Here is a 6,000-nt window from a genome sequence, read left to right as displayed (position 1 = left end):
CAGTAATCTAAATCCTATGTGTGCTATTTTTAAACACCTGAGAAGAGTTTTGATTGTTTACAAGAATGACTGATATGATATGTAGACTCACAACTGGATGTCAGTATACGAATTTAAGATCCCACATCTTCCTTGGAATAATATAAAGGAAAGTATTACAAGAACCCTGAGTGTAAAATTGCTTGTGCAAATCAAAATTTTTTGACCTGTCAAAAACTAGGTCATTAGGTTCATGGTAGAATTGCTAAACTCATTGATATTTTTGTGGAGAAATCATTGCATCTCATACTTTGCTTTAAAAAGCTTATGAATGAATAAAACTTTCAGATCAGAATTAGAAAGCATTGTCAGGGATTGGCCTGTCAGTTTTGGTCTGGTACAACTGCTGAATAAATCAGAAGCCTTCCTGAACATGTGAGTTGGTCTCCAAAATGTCCTTTGAGTAAATCAGTTTGCATAAAAAGATAATATTAGAATTCTTCCATCCCTCTCCTGGGGGCAAGGAGTACTGTGCCACAGTGATTATTTCTCCCCATTCCACCCTCAGGAACTAACCCAGCAGCAACTAGAAATCATGGTGAGCTGCCTCTCTTCCCCCAGTGAATCATGTATGGCAGTACAGTGGCACTTGATTTCAGTGTCCGATTAAGTTTGCAGTAATCTCCTCTTACTGGGTCTGTTACCCATCCAATGTTTGCACCAAATGGAGAGAAGTAGAAAGTTTAAGTTTGCAGAAAAGATCAAGAATTCAGCTTCAGACATATTAAGTGATATGAAACACCTGTTAGACATCCAGGGGAAGTACCAACCAGGAGGCTAAACATCATGTTTGGAGTTTGGGGTAAAGGTCTTGGCTAAAATCACAGATATAATCACCAAGGAAATGAGAGGAGTTAGAGAACAAGACTGAGCCTTGAGGACTTGAGGAAGGAAGCATGAACCAATACATAAAACTGAGGCCTGGGGGGCAAGGAAACAGGATGGAGGTCCAGAGAGCAGAGTCCACAGGAAGAAACATTTCTGGAGGTCAAGTGTGGTGAGGACTACCAGTCAACTACTAGATGTAGCCTTTCAATTAGTGACATCTGAGCGTGGAAGTGGAGTGTTTGTGGAAAGGCGGCCTGAAATCCATTTGGTAAAAGCAATGATGTGAAAGAAAGAAGACAGTGTGCTGATACTTTCAAAAACTCTGGCTGTAACCAGGATAGTGGTCAGTCACTCAAAGGGTAAGCGGGAGTAAGGAAGCATGTCATCCAGATGAAAGAAAGAAAAGCATCTTTGAATGCTGATAGGAAAGATCCTATAGAGATTTTTTTTTTTAATAATACAGGAGAGAGGTAAGAGTTGCTAGAACTACCGCCTTGCATAGGAGAGAGGTTTTAAAATTGATTTCTTTTTTTTTTAAAGATTTATTTATTTATTTATTTATTTATTTATTTATGATAGACATAGAGAGAGAGAGAGGCAGAGACACAGGAGGAGGGAGAAGCAGGCTCCATGCCGGGAGCCCAATGCGGGACTCAATCCCAGGTCTCCAGGATCGCACCCTGGGCCAAAGGCAGGCACTAAACTGCTGAGCGACCCAGGGATCCCCTAAAATTGATTTCTTATAGAAAATGCAAGAATGTCAGAAGTAGGGAGGTCCCTGGTGCTGGTCAATGCAGAGCTAGGAGGTTGGACTAGGCCATCCTGTCCAGTCTCAGAGCCAGTAGGGCCAACGTGTCAAACAAGATCCTCAGACAGGCCTTTAACTGTAAAAAAAAAAAAAAAAAAAAGGCACAAGAAAAGAGGCTGTTCTCTGAGGCTGGGCCCAAGGATGAGTTTTCATCTCTCCTCGAAGAGAAGCACAGGCAGATCAATCCAATCACAAAAACATTTCAGCAGAGAATGCTGAGTTTAAGTTTGCAGCACCTCTCCAGCCTGTGGCCAGAGGTCAGAGGACCGAGAGTTTGTAAAATTGAGTGCACCCCCAGGGAGGCACCGCCAGGGGCAGTCAAATCCGAGCAGTGAAACTTCTCCCCTTGGGTTTGTGCGCCAGAAGCGAAATATCGGGGAGAGGAGGAGGCGGGGGAGAGGGAGACGAGGAGGGGCCGGGGGAAGCAGAGGAGGAGGAGGAGGGGAGGGGGAGGGGCGAGGAGGAGGGAAGAGATGAGGGAGGGGGACGAATGGGAAGCGGGAGGCAGTCAGCAAGGTAGGCGGTCCTAAGAGAAGACGGAGGACAAAGCGCAGGTTTCTCTCGGCGACAAAAGCTCATATTGCTCAGAGAGGAGCCAGGCAGGGCCCAGGGCGGGTGGCTCCCGGTGGCGCGCCGTGATCGTATAGTGGTTAGTACTCTGCGTTGTGGCCGCAGCAACCTCGGTTCGAATCCGAGTCACGGCAGGAGTTTTAAGCTTCCCCATGTCTTTTTTTTTTTCCTGCCATGCCAATGTCACCTGAACCCGAGGACCCGGATGCCTTCACTGCCACCAGTCCAAGCTCTGGGTTTGTATCTCTCTCTTTTTAGTGCTTCTCTCTCCAGCCATTCCCAAGTCCCACGGTCCTGTTGGCACTGGCTCGAAGTCCCAAGAGGAAACCGAAGTCATAAAAATAAACCTAGAAGTCTTTTCCTTTTAAGAGCGAGGGAATGACCGTCCCAATGCCCAGCCAGGTTGATAGTGGGAATCTTTTCTAGCACACAGAGGCCTGATTATGAATCACACATGCCACAAATCGTGGTGGCTGGGCCAGTGCTGAAGAATTGTGAACTTCTGGGGAAAACTGGAAAAGATTTTGGGGGAAGATTATTATGGCTCAGAAAAATATCTATCCTTTTGAGCATCCAGAGCAATTTAGAAAGGGGCAAGGGGACCAGGTAAGGTGCGTGTAGAGGAGAGCCGACCTGAGATGGAAGGTGGTGGGAAGGAGACAAGCAGACCCCCAAAGAATTCCAGAAGCCTACTTCTCCCATGGCACAGCGCCCTGACAACACACAAGTGGCATCTCAAATCCCCTGGGTCTTGCAGATTTTAAATGCTCAACAAACACTGTCTTCTGTTTTCTCTCTCATATTTTCAGCAGTTTATTGGAAATATCAGCATGAAGATCTTCATTTCTTGAGGCTTAACTTGCCCCATTCCTTCCCCAATGGTCTGACATAGATTCTGAAACTCGCACTCACAAACCTTCAGAGATATTGTAACTGAGCTGAAGTGTCATACTTTGGATGTCCTCCCTCTGGCAGCCCCAGTGGTTTAACTCCACTCCTAGTTATTGACCATGGTCACCTGTATCACATCTACTTTTTTTTTTTCCATTGAGGCATTTTATTTGCATATATGAATTACATCCTTAGCAAAAGAATCCCAGGATTTTCCCTCCTGTGTGTTTTTGCCTTGCTTCTTCATGGTCCATGATGCCAGCTGAGGTTGTCAGTACAATTAAACCAAACTGATGGGATGGGAGCAGGTTATTCTGCCATTTTTCTAAATCTTTCAGTTGTACATCAAATCTGGGGCTGATTACTCCACACTTGTTTAACCTGCCTGTGAGGTTCACAACAATTTTCCCAGCTCTGTGATCATCAATGATTTCAAATTTGCCAATATAACCATGCTTCATCATCACAGTGAGAAATCAGACTAGGACTTTGGAGCATGGCCTAATAAGAATCTGGCGTTTGCCTCTCTCTTCAGCATTGCTAATTCTCTTGAGAGTATCCACCAGGACGTTCATGCGCACCATTGTGGCAGCTCAGCTCGGAGAGATGGTGGAAAGAGGATGGGAGGGGCCCCATCTACTCTTTTATGTGTGTTCTTTCTACTTGGTTTTACATGGGTGAGGATAGGAATCAAGTATGTATGGACCCAGAAGGACCAGTGCCTGTTCACTCTTTTGCCACCAGGGAATGAGGAAAGTGTGATTTAGAACAGAGACAAACACCTGAATCTTGTAGTTCTCTAGAACATATTTTCTTCACCTCTTACTGGCCTGAGTAGCAGGCAGTCATGGACTATGGCCTAGAAGCTACTTCTTGGTAAGAGGGTTAGCATCCTGAATCTGGCACTGAATTAATCTGTAGTGACAGGTGCATGAAGGGGTAAAGAAGACCTACACTATAGATCTACTCAAAAAGTATAGAGCTTGCTTAGCATGTGCCAAATGGTACGTTTACATGAGATGTACCGACCACATTTGCAGAGAGAAGACTGCCCTCCTCTATGGCACTCATGACCTGGTTTTACATTTCTCTGCATCCTACTATCCTCTTTGTCTCCCAGTGGATGTTAATGAGAATTACCACTTTTTACAATTGTTCTAAAGAGTTAAGGACCTAATATGTATGATGGCACTACCTTAGTGAGGTACAAACCAAAAACATGGTCAAATAAGCCATTGCTGTTATTGTTAAATAAGAAATCACATTGCTACTTATATAGAAGAAGGCCTTTGTATAGTAGTGATGTTGCAAACACTGGTGCAAAACTCAACATCTTTTTTAAATGACTGCAATCTTGTGCTATTTTGATAGTGATAAGCTAATTCTGATCATGGCAGGAAGAGTTTTGTCTATCCTCAGGATTAAGGTTTATTTCAAGATTTCAGCTAGTCTGTTTATAAAGCTGATCATGGCCTGGATGTTTGCCATAATAGGCCATAAATTTGGGGAAGGCACAGGGAGAGGTCTGGAGAAAGGTAGATCATTGGAAGAACCGCTACAAGTTGAGGAATCAGGACAAGGAAAGATTTAGGTCCAACAAACTTTCTTTTAACATGAGTAGAAATCCAGAGGGAGCACACTAAGCAGGGGCTTTGAATATTAATTTCTCCCGAGTGTGCAGCAATCCGTCTGTACCCAGGCCACCCTAGCATCTGTTAGACTACCACGGCTGCTCGAATTTTAGAATGCTTACAACAGGAGAAACAAGAGAAAGCACTCCCTGGTCAGTGAGGAGCAGAAGTCAGGGAATAACTAAATCCCACAGAGAACCTCTGTCAAGAAAGCTGGAAAATGTATAGGTGGTCTAGGGATGAGCTGGAGAGCTAGGAAAAGCTCCCGGCTCAGGGTGACATTAATCAGAAGCAGCCTTACACTTGGTTAAGGAATAAAACTTTGATCTTAACCTGCACAGGCCTTGAAAGGCCTTCTTACTGCGTGTCCTCCAGCCTTCTCAGTCTTTACTCCAAGGGTGAGGCTGCGGGCACGACAGACTCCTCCAGGCAGAGGGACCAGAGCAAACTCCAATCTGAGCAGAACAGATAAAAGCAGTCTCAACGAGGAGAGAGAGAAATGATGACTCTATGGTTTCTACCTCGCGGCTCTTGGTAGACCTGTGACTGAGAAAAACTTTAGAACTTGTCCTCCACCGCCTTAGCTAAAATATCTACAATCTTTGCTTTTCACGTTTCAGCCTGTGATCTGCCTGTAATTCATTTTTATGTACATTTGAAAGTATGGATTTCCCCTCCTAATATGTATAATTGAGTCTACAGACTTAATGACTAGTTGATATTACCTCCTGCCACCTGTCAGATATGATGGCTTCATTATTTGCTTCAGTTCTATATTGTGCCATCCATTCTGTTCCATGGGTTTATTTACATACCTCTGCAGAAATACCATATATATTCATTGTTATCCTTGGCCGTACATGTAGTATTTACAAGAGGAACCAGTTCAGGGGTGCCTGGGTGGCTCAGTCTCTTAAGCGTCTGTTCGGCTCAGGTCATGATTCCAGGGTCCTGGGCCTCATCTTGGCATGCTCCATGCTCAGGTGGGAGTCTGCTTTTCCCTCTCCCCCTGCTCATATTTGTTCTCTCCCACCCAAATAAATAAATTAATTAATAATAAAATCTTTTTTTAAAAAGAGAGAAAGCGAAAAAAAATAAAAATAAAAAAATAAAAAAAATAAAAAAAAATAAAAATAAAAAAAATAAAAAGAGAGAAAGCGGTTCTACCATCTCTTTCTTCTTTTTAAAAATGATTCAGTTAGCCAAAACTCGCTAGTCCTTCCAAGTATTAGA

General features: G+C 43.8%; 1 non-coding gene and 1 pseudogene across 1 annotated transcript; one reads left to right on the top strand and one right to left on the bottom strand.

Moving 5' to 3' along the window:
- Window positions 1-2,307: 2,307 nt before the first annotated feature.
- TRNAH-GUG (transfer RNA histidin (anticodon GUG)) lies at window positions 2,308-2,379 on the top strand. The gene has a single exon. It is a non-coding gene; the product is annotated as a tRNA-His (tRNA).
- Window positions 2,380-3,241: 862 nt separating this feature from the next.
- LOC140626190 (small ribosomal subunit protein uS8-like) lies at window positions 3,242-3,723 on the bottom strand (annotated as a pseudogene).
- Window positions 3,724-6,000: the final 2,277 nt, after the last annotated feature.

The sequence above is a fragment of the Canis lupus genome, chromosome 37, assembly GCF_048164855.1.
Source record: "Canis lupus baileyi chromosome 37, mCanLup2.hap1, whole genome shotgun sequence".
Taxonomy (NCBI): domain Eukaryota; kingdom Metazoa; phylum Chordata; class Mammalia; order Carnivora; family Canidae; genus Canis; species Canis lupus.
This window is presented reverse-complemented; position numbering and strand designations above follow the sequence as displayed.